Source organism: Dendrobates tinctorius, unplaced genomic scaffold (genome assembly GCF_039654945.1).
Source record: "Dendrobates tinctorius isolate UK_male_01 unplaced genomic scaffold, ASM3965494v1 ptg000111l, whole genome shotgun sequence".
Classification (NCBI taxonomy): Eukaryota; Metazoa; Chordata; class Amphibia; order Anura; family Dendrobatidae; genus Dendrobates; species Dendrobates tinctorius.
The window spans coordinates 10,150,001-10,169,965 of NW_027361779.1; positions in this window are offsets into that span (position 1 = coordinate 10,150,001).

The window sequence follows — 19,965 nt, forward strand, 5'->3', positions numbered from 1 at the left end:
AGTAAAGTCATAGTTTGGGTAGTGTGAGGGGCCACCTAAAAATGTTGGAAAAAAACGCAAACGCGGTAAAAACGCACTAAAAACGCGTACAAACGCTTAAAAACGCTGCGTTTTTTTCATGCATGCTCATAAAAATGCTTGAAAAAAACGCAGCAGTTGTATGCTTATGTATGCGTTTTTTCAATGCGTTTTTTTGCGGGAAAAACGCGCTGCAAAAAAAAGCAAGTGTGAAACTAGCCTAAAAAACGCAAATGTGAAACCAGCCTTAGTCATTTTTTTTAATATGTTCACAAATTTTAACTTTTCATTTTCTGGTTGCGCAACCTACATAAAGGATGCTGCAATAAATAAAGTGCTTGATATACATTACATGATATACGGTATACAGCAATTTAGAAAAGATTTTATTTTAAAAGATTGTTGTTTATCACTTCCAAAAAAAGTCTGTTATTTTTTAGCCTGTGTACATGCATATTATATTTATGGCCACAGCATTTATAAAAGCCTTTTATTAACAACCATATCTTACTCATTGTTGTAGTTTGAACTCCAAAATTGCAAAAAACATTAAAAATATAAGGTATCACTACTTAGTACTACTCACTACTAGGAGGCACGGAGGCAACTATCTGCAGGCCGGACATAACCGCATGACAAGTATGCTGCCTCCCAGGAGCAAAATTCAAGGATGTGACCAACAGGATACCAACTATCCTCAACTCCAAGGACGACTACCCTTTCCTACTGATACATGTAGGCACAAACGACACAGCAAGAAATGACCTACCAACTATCTACAAAGACTTTGAAATTCTGGGGAAGAAAATAAAGGAACGGAACGTACAGGTTGTTTTCTCATCAATCCTCCCAGTCGATGGTCATGGCATCAGAAGATGGAATAGGATACTAGAAGTGAACAACTAGCTACGACGGTGGTGCAGGCAGCAAGGATTTGGATTCTTGGACCATGGCATGAATTACCTCTACGATGGACTTCTCGCAAGAGATGGGATACACCTCACAAAACCTGGGAAACACACATTCGCCAGAAGACTTGCCACACTCATCAGGAGGGCTTTAAACTAGAAGAAGAGGGGATGGGAGGAAAAACAGCAGACAAGAACATGCAGCATAATTACAAACTAATCAAGGATACTAGATGTGGTAAAGAGGACCCAAGACAGGGTACTCAGAAGGAAGCTAAGAAAAAGGAAGCAAAACTTCTTTCCTGCATGCTGACCAACGCAAGAAGCCTGACCAATAAGATTGAAGATCTCGAGTTCGTACTGTATGAGGAAAAATACGACATAGTAGGAATAACTGAGACATGGTTAGACTACAGCTATGACTGGGCGGCTAACTTGCAAGGATATTATTTTTTTAAAAGGGATCGTAAAAAAAAGGAAAGGGGGTGGAGTCTGTCTATATATAAAGTCCACTTTAAAGCCCACACTAACAGAAGATATACAAGAGGGAAATGAAGAGGTGGAGTCTCTATGGGTGGAGATACAAGGAGGGAAAAGTAATAAAATCCTCATAGGGGTTTGCTATAAGCCACCAAATATAACAGAAACCACTGAAAATGTATTATTGAAACAAATAGACAAAGCAGCAAATCACGATGAGGTGATTATTATGGGGGACTTCAACTACCCCGACATAGACTGGGAAACTGAAACCTGCGTATCTCAGAAAGGAAACCAATTTCTTTCAGTGACCAAGGATAATTATCTGTCACAACTTGTGCAGGGCCCAACTAGAGGGACAGCCCTTCTGGACTTAATTTTAAGCAACAGGCCAGATAGAATAACAGAAGTACGAGTCGATGGGCACCTAGGGAACAGTGACCACAATATAATACAATTGCACTTGTCCTTCAGTAAGGTGCCCTGGAAGGCGGTTACAAAAACGCTGAATTTCAGGAAAGCAAAGTTTGATCAGCTTAGAGAGGACCTTCGCTGAATTGATTGGGACAATGTCCTCAAAAATAGGAGCACAGAAAATAAATGGGAAATATTTAAATCAGTTTTACACACCCACTGCGAGCTAGCCATACCGTACAGAAATAAAAGGGCTAGGAACAGGAGAACACCAATGTGGCTAAATAAGGATGTAAAAAGGGAAATAAATAAAAAGAACAAGGCATTTAAGAAGCTAAAACAAGAAGGCAATGAAGAAGCATTAAAAAGTTATAGAGAAAAAAATAAAATGTGTAAAAACAAATACATTTAGCAAAAGTGGAAACTGAGAGACTCATTGCTAAGGAAAGTAAAACAAACCCCAAACTATTCTTATATTATATAAACAGTAAAATGATTAAAATTGATGGTGCCGGCCCTTTAAAGAATAATGAGGGTGACATCATAGAGAGCGATGTGGGAAAAGCAAATGTTTTAAATACTTTTTTCTCAACAGTGTTCACACAGGAAAAGGATTTGCCAGGGGAAATGCAGAGTGATAATGTAAACTCCCCATTAAGTATTACCTGCCTAACCCAGGAAGAAGTGCAGAACCGCCTTAGTAAGATTAAAATTGACAAATCACCAGGCCCTGATGGCATTCACCCTCGGGTATTAAGGGAGTTAAGTAATGTGATAGACAGGCCTCTATTCCTTATATTTAAAGACTCTATAGAAACAGGGTCTGTTCCTTTTGATTGGTGGCAAGCAAATGTGGTACCAATATTCAAAAAGGGGTTTAAAAGGGAACCTGGAAACTATAGGCCGGTAAGCTTAACATCTGGTGTGGGTAAAATTTTTGAAGGGTTTCTAAGGGATACCATTATGGAATATCTCAATGTTAATAAATGTTTAACTCCATATAAACATGAATTTATGAAGGATCGCTCCAGTCAAACTAACCTGATCAGCTTCTATGAGGATGTAAGCTCTCAAATGGACCATGGAGAATCATTGGATGTCATTTATCTCGACTTCTCTAAAGCATTTGACACTGTCCCACATAAAAGATTGGTAAGTAAGATGAGAAAGCTTGGGCTAGGGGAAAATGTGTGTAGATGGGTAGGTAGCTGGCTTAGTGATAGAAAACAAAGAGTGGTTATTAATGGTGCATACTCAGATTGGGCCAGGGTTACTAGTGGGGTACCACAGGGTTCTGTATTGGGCCCCCTACTATTTAATATATTAATGATCTAGTGGATGGCTTACACAGTAAAATATCAGTATTTGCAGATGATACAAAACTATGTAAGGTAGTTAACACAAAGGAGGACAGTTTGCAACTACAGACAGATTTGAGTAAATTGGAGAATTGGGCTGAAAAATGGCAAATGAGGTTTAACACAGATACGTGTAAGGTTATGCACATGGGAAGGAGAAACAGATGCTACAATTAATTACTAAATGGGAAACTGCTGGGTAAATCAGACATGGAAAAAGACTTAGGCATCTTAGTCAATAAGAAGCTAAATTGGAGTGCCCAGTGTCAGGCAGCTGCCACCAAAGCAAATAGGGTCATGGGATGCATTAGAAGAGGTCTGGGGACACAAGATAAAAACATAATTCTCCCTCTGTACAAATCACTCATCAGACCACACTTGGAGTATTGTGTGCAGTTTTAGACGCCGGTGCTCAAGAAAGAAATTACTGAACTTGAAAGGGTTCAAAGGCGGGCTACTAAAATGATAAATGGAGTTGGTTCACTACAATACCCAGAAAGGTTATCAAAATTAGGTCTATTTACTCTAGAAAAGAGAAGACTTAGGGGAGACCTAATATATATCTACAAGTATATTAGAGGGCAATACAGAGATCTCTCCAATGAACTGTTTGTACCAAGGACTGTGATAAGAACAAGGGGGCATTCTCTTCGTTTGGAGGAAAGACAATTTGTGCACCAGCATAGAAGAGGGTTCTTCACTGTAAGAGCAGTGAGGCTCTGGAATTCTCTTCCTGAGGAAGTGGTGATGGCCAACTCACTGAATGAATTTAAGAAAGGAATGGATGCTTTTCTTGTGAGTAACAGTATAGAACGTTACGAATAACATAATATTATAGGCAGATGGTTGACCCAGTTTAGGGGAAGGAATTTTTTTCCCTATGGAGAAAATTGGCTTCTACTCTGTGGGTTTTTTGCCTTCCCCAGGATCAACAATGCAGAACAGCTGCACTAAAAATAAGCTGAACTAGATGGACATAAGGTCTTCCTTCAGCCTTCAAAACTATGTTACTATGTTAGTTAACATTTTTTCATCAAAAAGCCATCAAACCACGTTTATGTCTCACTTTTACATGTTTCAAGCAAGGCTTCATCTGAACTGGAGAAGTGAAAGGAAAACAGGCATACCTTATAACTGATAGGTTGTCTGAAAATATGAATGGATAAGGGTACCGTCCAAAATCTATACTACAAAAATGCAAAATATAGGAGTCATACACTTTGTTTTCAGTTTATGTACAGGTGCACAAATATTACAAATACAAGTAAGCTTTGTGGCCAATTCATAAATATTCATTGGGGAAAATAAGTATTTGAGGCACTGCCGAATTTGCAAGTTTTCTTACCTACAAAGAATAGTGAGGTCTATCATTTTTTCATAGGTACACTTCAACTGTGAGAGGCAGAATCTAAAAATAAAAAATTGAAAATCAAATTGTATGATTTTTAAATAATTAAATTGCATTTTATTGCATGAAATAAATGTTTGACCACATATCAACCAGCTGGAATTCTAGCTCTCTCAGACCTGTTAGTTTTTCTTTAAGAAGGCCTCCTACTCTGCACTCAATACCTGTATTAATTGCAACCGTTTGAACTTGTTACCTGTGCAAAAGACACCTGTCCACATACTCAATCACACTCCAACATCTCCACCATGGCCAAGACCAAAAAGCTGTCTAAAGACACAAGGGACAATATTGTAGACCTGCACAAGGCTGTGATGGGCTACAGGAAAAGAAGCAAGCAGCTTGGTGAGAAGGTAACAAGTGTTTGAATCACTTCTCACAGCCAAATCGTGAGATGGGATAGTGAAGGAGTCCGAGGTCAAAAGCCAGGAGGGTACATAAAAAACAGAAGCAAGAGACAAAGAAGGAAAAAAATAAACATTTACTTGTCTTTCACAAAAAATTTTCATTTGGACCTAATTTTTTTTACTTTTGCAAGGGTAATAGGATAAAATGGACCATATATTTTGTTGTGCATTTTCTCCTGAGCATGACGATAACCCATATGTGGGGAAAATCTACTATTTGGCTGCATGGCAGGGCTCGGAAGGGAAGGAGCGCCATTTGACTTTTTGAATGCAAAATTTGATAGAATAATTAGCGGACGCCATGTCACATTTGAAGAGCCCCTGATGTGCCTAAACAGTGGAAAACCCCCCACAAGTGACACCATTTTGTAAACTAGACCCCTTATGGATCTAGATGTGTTTTGAGCACCTTGAACCCACAGGTGCTTAGCAGAAGTTTATAGCGTAGAGCAGCAGAAATAAAAAAAATCACATTTTTCACAAATAAATCTTTTTTAGCTCCATAATTTGCATTTTCATAAGGGTAACAGGAGAAATTGCTTCATACAATTTGTTGTGCGATTTCTCCTGAGTATGCCGAAACCTCATATGAGGGGGAAAACCAGTTTTGGCGCACAGCAGGGCTTTTTATTGTAAAAACTAGTTTTTGCATCACCATATTTTGAGAGCTATAATTTTTTTACATTTCAGGTGACAGAGTCATGTGAGGGCTTGTTTTTTGCAGGATGAGCTGACTTGTTTTGGTACCATTTTTGGACACATGAGATTTTTTGATTGCTTTCTATTCCAATTTTTAGGACACGGAATGAACAAAAACCAGCAGTTCAGGAATTTTTTTTTATTGTTTACCATTCCGCTCATGGTAAAATTGGTAAGGCAGTTTTATTCTTCGGGTCAGTACGATTACAGTGATACCTCATTTATATAATTTTTTTTTATGTTTTGTTGCTTTTACACAATAAAACTATTTTATAGAAAAAAATATTATTTTTGCATCGCTTTATTCTGAGAGCTAAAACTTTTTAATTTTCTGCTGATGGAGCTGTATAGTGGCTTGGTTTTTTGCGGGACAAGATGACGTTTTCAGCGGTACCATTTATATTTATATCAGTCTTTTTAATCGCATTTTATTGCACTTTTTGTTCAGCGGTATGATGATAAAGCATTGCTTTTTGCTTTGTTTTTTACACTTTTTTTACGGTGTTCACTGAAGGGGTTAACTAGTGGGACAGTTTTATAGAGCGGGTCGTTATGGACGTGACGATACCAAATATGTGTACTTTTATTGTTTTTTATTTACATAAATACTGTAAATGCATTTATTGGTAAAAAAAAATGTTTCTTTATTTGGGGAATTAAAAAAATTTTTTACACATTATATTTTTTTTTAACTTTGTTACATTGTCCCAGTATGGGACATTACTATATAATGGCAGATAGCTGATCTGACACTTAACACTGCTGAGTATCAGATCAGGCAGGCAGGGAAGGAGGCTTCTCAGGTCCTACTCTTAGCAGGCACTGACAGACCACCTCCCTGCAGGACCCTGAAGGACCCTGTGGCCATCTTGGTGTCTCCATGGAGACCATCAGAATAACGCAATTGCATTGCATTATTCTGATGGAAGCACACAAGGAGGGGGCTCCCTGTGTGCTTCCATCAGAATAACGCAATGCTTCTCTATGCTGCTGTCACTACTGACAGCGGCATCAGAGGGGTTAAATGCCCACGATCGGTGCTAGCACCGATCGTGGGCATTGCTGCGTGGTGTCAGCTGTCACATACACCTGATCACCACAGCGCTCAGCGTGAGGCCACGGAGATTGTGCCGCTGTACTAGTACTGCTGGGGGCAGAAATGCACTTTCCGCAGAGCAGTATTAGTATGGCGAGGGTCGTAAAGGGGTTAATATATATATTATATATATATATATACACAGTGGGTACAGAAAGTATTCAGACCCCTTTAAATTTTTCACTCTTTGTTTCATTGCAGCCATTTGGTAAATTCAAAAAAGTTCATTTTTTTCTCATTAAGGTACACTCTGCACCATTTCTTGACTGAAAAAGACAGAAATGTAGAAATTTTTTCCAATTTATTAAAGAAAAACTGAAAAATCACATGGTCATAAGTATTTAGACCCTTTGCTCAGACACTCATATTTAAGTCACATGCTGTCCATTTCCTTGTGATCCTCCTTGAGATGGTCCTACTCCTTCATTGGAGTCCAGCTGTGTTTAATTAAACTGATAGGACTTGATTTGTAAAGGCACACACCTGTCTATATAAGACCTCACAGCTCACAGTGCATGTCAGACCAAATAAGAATTAGGAGGTTATAGGAACTGGCCAAGGAGCTCAGAGACAGAATTGTGGCAAGGCACAGATCTGGCCAAGGTTACAAAAGAATTTCTGCAGTAATCAAGGTTCCCAAGAGCACAGTAGCCTCTATAATGCTTAAATGGAAGAAGTTTGGGACCACCAGAAGTCTTCCTAGACCTGGCCGTCCAGCCAAACTGAGCATTCATGGGAAAAAAGCCTTGGTGAGAGAGGTAAAGAAGAACCCCAAGATTACTGTCACTGAGCCCCACAGATGCAGTACAGAGATAGGAGAAAGTTCCACAAAGTCAACTATCATTACAGCCCTCCACCAGTCAGTTCTTTATGGCAGAGTGGCCAGACAGAAGCCTCTCATCAGTGCCAGACATAGGAAAGCCTGCATAGAGTTTACTAAACATCAAATGAAGGACTCCCTGACTATGAGAAATAAGATTCTCTGATCTGATGAGACGAAAATAGAACTTTTTGGTGATAATTCTAAGCGGTATGTGTGTAGAAAACCAGGCACTGCTCATCACCTGCAGCGACAGTACGACTTATTGCAATTGAAGGAAACATGAATGCGGCCAAGTACAGAGATATCCTGCATGAAAACCTCTTCCAGAGTGCTCTGGACCTCAGACTTGGTGGAAGGTTCACCTTCCAAAAAGACAATGACTCTAAGCACACAGCTAAAATAACAAAGGAGTGGCTTCAGAACAACTCTGTGACAATTCTTGACTGACCCAGCCAGAGCCCTGACCAAAACCCAATTGAGCATCTCTGGAGAGACCTGAAAATGGCTGTCCATCAATGTTCACCATCCAACCTGACGGAGCAGGAGAGGATCTGCAAGGAAGAATGGCAGAGGATCCCCAAATCCAGGTGTGAAAAACTTGTTGCATCATGCCCAAGAAGACTCTTGGCTGTACTAGCTCAAAAGGGTGCTTCTTCTCAACACTGAGCAAAGGCTCTGAATACTTATGACCATGTGATATTTTAGTTTTTCTTTTTTAATAATTTTGCAAAAATGTCTACATTTCTGTTTTTTCAGTCAACATGGGGAGCAGAGTATACATTAATGAGAAAAAAATGAACTTTTTGAAGTTACCAAATGACTGCAATGAAACAAAGAATGAAAAATTTAAAGGTGTTTGAATACTTTCCATACCCACTGTATATATATATATATATATATATATATACATATATATAGAGAGAGAGAGAGAGAGCTCTGGCAAAAATTAAGAGAGCACTGCAAAATTTTCAGTTTGTCTGATTCTTCTCTTTATAGGTATATTTTTGAGTAAAATGTAAATTGCTCTTTTATTCTATAAACTACTGACAACATGTCTTCGAATTTCTAAGCACTAAATTTTGTATTTATTTTCAGAAAATGAGAAATGGTCAAAAGAACAAAAAAATGCTGTGCTTGCAGACCTCAAATAATGCTAAGAAAACAAGTTCATAAACATTTAGAAGCAACAATACTAATGTTTAATTCAGGAAGAGGTCAGAAATCAATATTTTGTGGAATAACCATGATTTTAATCACAGCTTTCATGCGTCTTGGCGTGCTTTTCACCACTCTTTCACACTGCTTTTGGGTGACCTTATGCCACTACTGGTACAAAAATGTAAGCAGTTCTTCTTTGTTTGATGGCTTGTGACTATCAATCTTCCTCTTGATTACATTCCAGTGGTTTTCAATGGGGGTCAGGTCTGGAGATTGGGCTGGCCATGACAGGGATTTGATGTGGTGGTCCTTCATCCTCACATTGATTGGCCTAGCTGGGTGGCATGGCGCATTGTCCTGCTGGAAAAAGCAGTTCTCAGAGTTTGGGGAACATTGCCTGAGCAGAAGAAATCAACTGTTTTTTCAGGAAAACTTTGTATGTGGCTTGATTCATATGTCCTTTGCAAAGATTAACCTGCCCAACTCCAGTCTTGCTGAAGCATCCCCAGATCATCCTCCACCAAATTTCACTGTGGGTGCAAGACACTGTGGCTTGTACGCCACTCCAGGTCTCCGACTAACCATTAGACAACCAGGTGTTGGGTATTGCTGAAAATTTGACTCATCAGAGAAGATTACCTTATTCTAGTCCTCTATGGTCCAATCCTTATGGTCTCTGGCAAACTTCAGCCTGGCTCTCCTTTGCTTTTCATTGATGAAAGGCTTTTTTCTAACTTTACATGACTTGAGCCCTGCCTCTAGGAGCCTGTTACAAACTGTTCTTGCCGTGCACTTTACCCCAGCTGCCATTTGACATTCCTATTGTAGGTCACTTGATGTCATCCTGAGGTTGATGAGTGACATTCGAATAAGATGACGGTCATCCCAGTCAGTGGAGAGTCGTTTTTGCCCTCTGCCGGTCTGTAGCTTCATTGTCCCCAATGTCTGTTGCTTGACCTTGTTGTAATGCACTGCCGTCTTAGAAATTTTAAGGATGGAGGCACCATGACGCTCACGGTATCCCTCTGCTAGCAAAGCCATAATTGAGCCCTTCTTTTCCTCACTCAAGACTTTTATTTTCAACTCCTTTGGCATGGTTAAAAGTTATTTTTTCATTCCTATTACTTAAATTCACTTTTGGGATATTAATAGCACTTGTTTTGCCATCCAGCGTGTCCTATTGCAAGAGGATTGTGAACACCACAGCAGGGTTTTTATATTTCCCTTCATTAAATAAGATTTCCTTTGCTAAATAAGATTTGGTTCAGGTGATCTCCTAATCAGTAGCACATTAAGTAGAATGAAGTGTACTCTGATTGGAATTCAACTGACAATGGAATGGAATGGCTGTCAGAAATGTAGAGAAGCTGAACTTTATAAAACTGCGCAGTGGTCTCTTAACTTTTTGCCAGAGCTGTTTATGTATGTATTGTGATAAAACACTCCGGGATCGGCTTTGCTGGGGTCAAAGGTCACGTGCGTTCAGCATGAAACTCAGGCGCAGAGCTGGGATACGGGTGTAACTGACCCTGGGTCAGGTTTATTAACGGTGAAAGCAATGCAAAAGGAAATAAAACATAAAACAAATCCTTGCCTGTCCGGCACTAACTAAACAATGGACAACCTAACTACCAACTGGCGGGCTTCTCCCGTCCAGCCAAACCACAGTTGCAGTGGGCACTGCTTTCACTCACGTGTCTCTCACACAGACAGGCTCTCTGTGTTCCCAGGCTGAGACACTCACACCACCACCTGGCATCCTTTTATATCCACCTCCCATTATTCATTAGCAAGCAGGTGCGATACTGACCAGACTAGGCCACATAGGAAAGAAATCTGGCCGAGATATACCTGCCCTCATCCACTATTCCCTCACTTGTGAGAGTACGGCCCCGATACCGGTATCAGAGGCATCCGTTTGTACCACAAACTCGCTGCGGAAGTCCGGAGTCACCAGTACGGGCTGAGAGCAAAGTGCCCGTTTTAGGCTATGGAAGGCTTCTTCAGCCGCTAAACTCCATTTAATCATGACAGAGTCTTTCCCTTTTGCAAGATCCGTCAGGGGGGTAGCGATGGCTGCAAAATTGGGTATGAACCGGCGATAATAGCCGTCGATCCCCAGGAAGGCTTGCACCTGCTTCTTGTTGACAGGTTGTGGCCAGTCCTGAACCGCCTGAATCTTATCAACCTGGGGTTTAACAACACCCCTCCCAATTACATACCCCAAATACCGGGCTTTTTCTAGCCCGATGTGACATTTCTTGGGGTTTGCGGTTAGACCTGCCTCCCACAGGTCGTCAATCACAGCTTGTACTTTCTGGAGATGAGTCTCCCAGTCCAAGCTGTAAATGACAATGTCGTCCAAATAGGCCGAAGTGTACTGCCTATGTGGCCTCAGGACTCGATCCATCAGTCTCTGGAAGGTCGCCGGTGCTCCGTGCAGTCCAAACGGCATATACACATACTGAAATAGACCTTCCGGGGTAGCAAATGCCGTCTTTTCTCTGGCAGCCTCCGCCAGAGGGATCTGCCAATACCCCTTTGTTAGGTCTAGGGTCGTAATATACCGGGCTTTTCCTAACCGATCTATTAACTCGTCGACCCGGGGCATAGGGTAGGCATCAAATTTTGAGACCGCATTCAGTTTCCTGAAGTCATTGCAGAACCGGATGGTGCCGTCCGGTTTAGGAATTAACACAATCGGGCTGGACCAAGCACTGTGCGATTCCTCAATGACACCTAACTCTAACATGGCCTTCACTTCTCGGGAAACGGCTTCACGGAGCGCTTCCGGAATTCTGTAGGGTTTCACGTGAACAGTGGCACCAGGTTCCGTTACGATGTCATGTTTCATTAGTGTAGTCTGCCCGGGTTTTTCTGAGAAAAACTTTTGGTTGTGAAGTAGAAACTGCCTGACCTCAGTCTTTTGCCGCTCCGAGAGAGTCTCTGCAATTCGTACCTCCGGTACGGTATGCGAGCAGACGGGACGGGCCAGCTCCGCTGACAAGGCAGACCGATCTTTCCAGGGTTTTATCAGATTCACATGATAAATCTGTTCAGGTTTACGTTTACCTGCCTGGTATACTTTGTAGTTTACTTCACCAACTCTTTCCTTAATCTCAAAGGGGCCCTGCCACTTTGCCAGGAACTTACTGTCCACCGTGGGGACCAGGATCAACACCCTATCTCCGGGTGCAAACGTACGGATCTTGGCGCCCCTATCATAGATTCTTTTTTGGGCTCCTTGAGCCTGCATCATGTGTTCTTTGACGATAGGCATAACAGCCGCAATACGGTCCTGCATTTGTGTGACGTGATCTATCACAGTTTTAAACGGAGTGACCTGACCCTCCCAGGTTTCTTTTGCAACGTCTAACAGTCCGCGAGGACGTCGGGCGTACAATAACTCGAAAGGCGAGAACCCCGTGGAAGACTGGGGCACTTCCCTGATGGCAAAAAGCAAATACGGAAGTAAATAGTCCCAGTTCTTCCCATCCTTGTCTATCACCTTTCTCAGCATCTGCTTCAGAGTTTTATTGAACCGTTCGACCAACCCGTCTGTTTGAGGGTGATACACGGATATGCGTAACAGTTCGATTTGTAACAACTGGCAGAGCTCCTTCATTACCCTGGACATAAAGGGAGTCCCCTGGTCGGTGAGTATCTGTTTTGGTATACCGACCCGACTAAACATATGCACCAGTTCCTTGGCAATCGTCTTGGTGGCCGTGTTACGCAAAGGGATGGCCTCCGGGTAACGAGTGGCATAATCCAAGATGACCAGGATATGCTGGTGTCCACGTGCCGACCGTGGAAGGGGCTCAACTAAATCCATCCCAATCCTCTCAAACGGGACTTCAATAATAGGTAGGAGTACCAAAGGGCTACAGAACCGGGGCTTAGGTGCAGAGGCTTGGCAGTCAGGACAAGACTCACAATATACACGAATATCGTGATGCATGCCTGGCCAAACAAAACAGTGTAATATCCTTTCGGTGGTTTTCTGGACTCCCAGGTGACCTCCCATCACCTGTCCGTGGGCCAGGTCCAGCACCTGCCGGCGGTAGGGTTTTGGCACGACTAAAAGTTGCACCGTATCTTCCCCCTTTTTCTCTATCTGATAGAGTAAATCATTCTCCAGAACCATGTAAGGATATGCCAGCCTAGAGCCAGGTTCTACGGGTACCCCATTTATCACTTTTACATTTGTCCTAGCCTGAGAAAGGGTAGGATCCTTTATTTGCTCGCTTTGGAAGTCATCTTTCTGAACTTCTAAATCCGGCCAACGGGGAGGTGGACGGCTGTCGGCCTCCTCCTCTTCCCCGGTCTCCTCCGTATCACCCGCCATGACTGAAAACGGGAACTGCAGGTCATTTCCAGCAGACTCTTCCCCCGAGTCTTCCGGGGAGACCTCTTCCAGGGGTTCGGGACCCACATGTGCCCTGGGAGAAGAATCATGTACACTATTACCCGAGGGCATCTACTGATTCTCCTACAATTGCCAGAAGTGGGGAAAATCCCGGCCCAGGATAACATCATGCAATAACGCCGGGACGAGTCCCACTTTATGTTGCACAGACCCATAGGAAGTAGCAATGCATATGACCGTGGTGAGGTACGAACAGGTGTCTCCATGCACACACGTTACAGAAAATTTGTCTGATGGTCCAGTCGGGGCTGACACCAGACTGGTCCTCACCAGAGTCACCACACTTCCCGAGTCTAACAATGCCACCACATTTTTGCCATCAACAGTTAAATCACACAAGTGTTTTTCCACATCCTTTTGACCGGCATTCACACTCACTACCCGTGCAACCATAGACATGCGGTTTTTAGAGTCTGTGATGTCGCACTGCATGGGTTCAGTAGTGACCGGACAGTTCGCAGCAATATGTCCCATCTCTTGGCAGCGGAAACACCTAACGGGCCCCTTGCTTAGACCATAGTTCGTTACTCTCGGCCTCGCAGTGCGGACAGTCCCGTTTTCCTCCCCCACTGTCTTAGGGATTTTTCCATCTCCCCTACTCCCTGGAACTGTCTTACCGGTTCCACGTGGAGATGATGAAGAACGAGGTGGGGTAGCGTCGTCTCGGAGCCCTTCCGCCACGGAGTAACGTTCAACCAGATCCACAAGATGATCTGCCGTCGTAGGATTTCCATGGCTTACCCACTTCCTCAGGGCTGGCAGTAGAGCTCTCAGGTACTTGTCCATGACGACTCTCTGGATTATCTCTGGCGCTGTCAACACCTCGGGTTGTAGCCACTTCTTCGTCACGTGGATCAGGTCGAACATCTGTGACCGCGGTGGTTTATCCAGCTAATAAGTTCATTGATGCACTCTCTGTGCACGGTCAGCGGTCGTCATTCCCAGCCGGGCCAAGATCTCGGCTTTCAGTTTGTCAAAGTCCTGCGCGGCTTCAGGTTCTAAGTCGTAATATGCCTTTTGGGCCTCACCGGAAAGAAACGGGGCAATCAGGCCGGCCCACCGTGCCTTCGGCCATTTTTCTCGCACCGCCGTCCGTTCAAACGTGGTCAGGTATGCCTCGACGTCATCTTCGGACGTCATTTTCTGCCAGTACCGACTCACGTGAATCACTCTCGACTTGGCTTCCAGGTTAACCTCAGGTAAGCTTGCCAAGCGCTGCGCCACCTGCTGGAGAAGCGAACGATCGGTAACTGTCATGTCCACCAACTCCTTCAGCAGGGCCATCATCACCCGATTAGCTTCTTGCTGGACGGCGGTGGACTGTACCAGCGCTTTCACCACGTCCTCCATGCTCATGCTTGCAACGTGATGCCCGCATTCTCCACCACAATGTGATAAAACACTCCGGGATCGGCTTTGCTGGGGTCAAAGGTCACGTGCGTTCAGCATGAAACTCAGGCGCAGAGCTGGGATACGGGTGTAACTGACCCTGGGTCAGGTTTATTAACGGTGAAAGCAATGCAAAAGGAAATAAAACATAAAACAAATCCTTGCCTGTCCGGCACTAACTAAACAATGGACAACCTAACTACCAACTGGCGGGCTTCTCCCGTCCAGCCAAACCACAGTTGCAGTGGGCACTGCTTTCACTCACGTGTCTCTCACACAGACAGGCTCTCTGTGTTCCCAGGCTGAGACACTCACACCACCACCTGGCATCCTTTTATATCCACCTCCCATTATTCATTAGCAAGCAGGTGCGATACTGACCAGACTAGGCCACATAGGAAAGAAATCTGGCCGAGATATACCTGCCCTCATCCACTATTCCCACATGATTCTCACAGTATATATATATATATATATATATATATATATATATATATATATATATATATAGTTTTCTAGAGAGTAGTCTGATTTTTATACAAAAGTCGAGATTATATGTGCCCTTCTAGATGTCTAGTGTTGTTATCATTCTATTGCAGGTTGCTATTATTATGGCAAGCACACAGCTTATTTGCTGACACAATGCAAGTTTGCGGATCTTAGCTATAGACATTGAAAGGAAAGCTATAATTCTCTTCGACAACTTACTAGTAAAACCTAAATGCCAGCAGGATTTTATTTACTTTTTTATGGTGGCAATTTATCTGCTGTTGGTATTTGGTGTCATATAGTACATCATCACTGGCTTGTATTTCATAAGAACTTAATGTCATTGTTACCACCTATCCTTATATCTTTATTGCCTGGAGCATCAAATAGAGGCATAGCTTCCTATTAAAAACTTAACTGTAAGACAACAAATGTCATACCATAGTCATAGTCTAGTCGGAGATAATTGGATGCTTAGGTAATGAGCATTGGCGTATAGATGACAGAATTGCACTACAGCTTATTTTATGTTGTGCAGTGTAAATGCCTGTCTACTACATATGAAAAATACTTTTAACTAGGCGGATGAATGATACTAGTGCACACTGACAACGTAATATAAGATTGTGACTTTAATTCGAATAAGACATGCTAGCTTAGTGACTTTTCACCATAATAGTAAGCTAGGTCTTTGTGTGTGAGAGTGTTATGTTAATGAACATGCTTGAAGGTGAAGAGCTTGTAGGATTATGACTAAAAGCCCACAATTTTTAACACAGATATTTCAGGATTTTATTTTAAGCTAGATGTTAAAATACACCTTTTGTTTAAAAATCACCCAATCATTCCATTTTGATAGGTTTTTACTATAAAGACCTTTATTTAAATTGCCAAAAATACTCTGCTTGTTTGATCACAATATGCATTTTTTGGGAAGATTAGATATCCGAAAGAATAAATAATCATTTTGGGGCTACATGGCTCAAAGTTTTAAAGAGGCAACCATTCATCTTATTCATGCTGCCCATAGTTTGGGCGACAGGAATCAGGTGACAAGTTCCCTTTAAGATCTAATCAATAACACGTGACAAGTTTAATTACCTGAAGATAGCCTAAACACACCTCCTTGGAAAAATCATTATTTTTAATTAGAGTGAAGCATATGACCTGTACATACAATGGTGACCATCCACAGAGCAGATTAGATGGCTGCTATAGGGTCCTTGGAAAGAAGAGCCATAGTGCTGATTGGTCCCATTACCTTTCATCTTTGCTACTGTTGGTGGTAACCTGTGCAGGAAAAAGGGATGAAGAAAAACTGTAAATTAAGTTACAGGAGGGGTCATCAATATTTGGCACACCAGCTGTTGTGATTAAGGGTATTTGGAGGCTGGAAGAGCATGTTGGCATTTTAGATTCACAAAGCTGAAATGATGCATGCTGTAGATCTCTACCCCATAGTGTTTTTTTGATTATTTGTTTCTTTTTGGGGGGGTTGTAAAGGCTATCAATTCATGGTTATCGTCCCCGAATGTATAGATGCTGTTGACGGTAGGCATGAATGTGGGCAGCAGCCACCATACTCAGGATTCAATATCTTCATTCACAGAAAGTATTACTTTCTTTGGTCCTGATGACAGCAGTTGATGCCAGCTGTCAGTATTTTGTGCCAAGTTGGCAACTGTAAAAGCTGATGAATAAGTGGTCAAACAGAGCGCTGTGAAGGCAGCCTAAAGGTTTTGTGGGGAAAGTCAGGTCCACCGCAGCTCCAGCCGTACACCTCCTAGGAGGATAGTAATGAACCAAAGAATAAAAAAACTGTCCCAGGAGCTCTGAAATAAGACCAGGACAAGGATGTATTGTGTAGTCCACAATGCATTACGACGGTGCCGTCTTCATCAGGTGGAAATTTATTAATGACAACCAGGAAAGAGTATTTAAGCAAAGTTCTTTCTTCCATCACGCCAAGCCTAAAATTGATTGACCTTTTACTAATGGACTAATACCTCTACAACTCATCAACTATTCAATGACTTATTTTTAACTAACTCTTTTTTCGGTTTTCTCCTTATAGGGTTTTCAATCTTTATTGATACCATTCATTATTGTTACTATTCTGCCTTCAGGCACGCTGACACGATGTGCAATCCAGCATACAGTATAAACCACAGCTCTGTCTTCCAAAATAAGCAGACTGTTCTCTGTAGTCTAACTTGTTTATTTGTGAAGAGTATAGAACATGCACGGTAAAACTACAAGGAATACAAATAACATGCATAATTATTGGGCAGATGATCCCACAGTTAACACAGATACAGGAAGCATTTAGTGTGATGCAATTTACATCGAAAGAAAACACAGGTGTCCAATTACGTCTACTGAGCACTGACTACTATGCAGCTAATAAACTCTCTGCACACACTGCATTGTAAGAAAGATTAAGCTTACCAGATATGCATTAACTGGATAACGAATTCAAGTTTGAGAATTAAGATGGAGGACAGGTAAATACGTGCATCCTATGATATACACAGAAGCAAAATGGCTCTTCTTCATCCCAGAATACATTGCTTCCTTTTCACAAAGCACTGCTTCAATCCCATAGTGCATTGCTTCTGTTAAATCCACAGACTATATAATGCTATCAAAAACACTGCTATAAATTCAGCCACCACTAGATGGTGCTATACTTAACCCAGCACATAATAGAAAACAGACTGCCCTATATCAGAGGGCAGAACACTCCCCGCTTGGCATCAACTGATGCCACTTACATGCTCTTTAGGCGAAAGCAATAGAATTAGCTCTGCAACTGGTCTGAGGAATAGTTTACTCTCCCCAGCCTTCCACACTTTGACCTCGACCTTGTGCACCTTCTCATCTTTGCTTGGGAACACCTTGGAGATGAGGCCTAGTGGCCACTCATTTCGGTGTGACTGGCTGTCTTTCATGAGCACAATATCACCGGGTTTGATGTTTGGCCTATCGATCTGCCACTTCTTTGAAAACTGTAAGGTGGAGAGATATTGCTTTCTCCATCTGTCCCAGAAAGTATTGGAGAGGCTTTGAACTTGTCTCCATTGATGTCTGTAGAGGTCCTTGTTGCTGAATTCTCCCAGTGGAGCGCTAGGAGTGTCGGTTTTCTGAGTAAGTAACATGGCGGGAGTGAGAATGGTTGGATATTCAGCATCACTGGAGAGTGCAGTCAATGGTCTGGCATTTATGATGGCCACAACTTCTGCAAAGAATGTAGTCAAACCTTCGTGTGTGAGTCTTGTGCCACCTTCTTGTAAGAAGATAGAGTCTAAGATTCTGTGTGCTATTCCTATCATCCTCTCCCAATCACCTCTCATGTGAGAAGAGTGTGGTAAATTGAAGGTCCATGTGCATCCCTGTTCACTTAGGTATCTTTCCACACTGGTAATGTCTAGGTAGGAAGGAATTTGGAATTCTTTCACTGCTCCTATGAAATTTGTGCCTCTGTCATAGCGATTGTGTTTCACGGTGCCTCTGATGGCAATGAAGCGTCAGAGTGCATTTATGAAACTTGATGTGTCCATGGATTCAATCACTTCGATGTGGACCGCTCTGATGGACATGCAGGTTAACATAACTGCCCAGCGTTTTACATTGGCTTGGACTCTTCTAGTATGCCGTGCAACCACAGACCACAGCCCGAATACATCCAGTCCAACGTTGGTAAAGGGAGGATCCACACTAAGTCTGTCTGATGGGAGACTAGCCATCTTTGGGCTTTGAGTCGCGATGCAGAGTTTGCGACAAGTCACACAGTTGAAGATGAGTTTACTCACACATCTCTTTGCTCCGACTATCCATAGTCCAGCAGTTTGTAGTTTCCCTTCGGTAAACAATCGGCCCGAATGTTTCACCAAAACATGATGGTGCTGTACGAGTAGAGTAGTCACGTGATGATGGCCAGGAATTGCTTCAATCCCATAGTGCATTGCTTCTGTTAAAGGCACAGACTATATAATGCTATCAAAAACACTGCTTTAAATTCAGCCACCACTAGATGTTGCTATAATTAACCCAGCACATAATACAAAACAGACTGCCCTATATCAGAGGGCAGAACAGTTACTGAGGTTTATTTCTGATAACAATATAGAACTTTTACTGTGGGTTTATTAACAAAATTGTTGTCTTTGCAATTTTAGAGATTGTCATTTATTGTTGGTTTTGGCACATTTTTTGGATTTATGGAATACTTTAAGCTTAAAACTAAGTCTCATAGGATTGTCAGCATCACGGAAGCATTAGGGTCTTCAACAAACAATTCAGCTACAGCTGAACATTTTTTCCATCAGCAATTGGATGATATTAGCAAAAGTGACATGACTAAGCTATTTGTTGAATATGAGAATCAGAGTAAGATAGAGATCACCCATCACATTCATGTACTTTTTTAAAAACAATATATTGCTGAAAGTTTAGTGCCTAAAGGTCTGGTAATAGCCCAACAATCATCATTTGCAAATGATGCTGAATTTTCTAAATCGTGGGATATTGTGCTGCAGAAAGGCTCTTTTGATGTGATGAATTTGCTGATTATTAAAAGGAAGTCATTAGCTGAGTCTGCCTTATCCGAGCTTACCACAATTGGGTACAAACTGGTTCAATATGCTGTGTCTGCAGATTATATTGAACTTAACAACAAACTCTTCTCTAAACTAAATAAACTTGAAGAGGACTTGATCAAGAAAAAGGCAATCAAATTTATAAGAGACAGGAAAGGCCAAGTGTCTAGCACTGAAATTGTCCCCATGGAAACTAGTATGCTAACTCATTCACCTGTCTCTTTTGATTCCTCTACTAAAGGGAGCTCTTTGAGTATTTCCAACACACCCTAACCCCAACACACCCCTAAC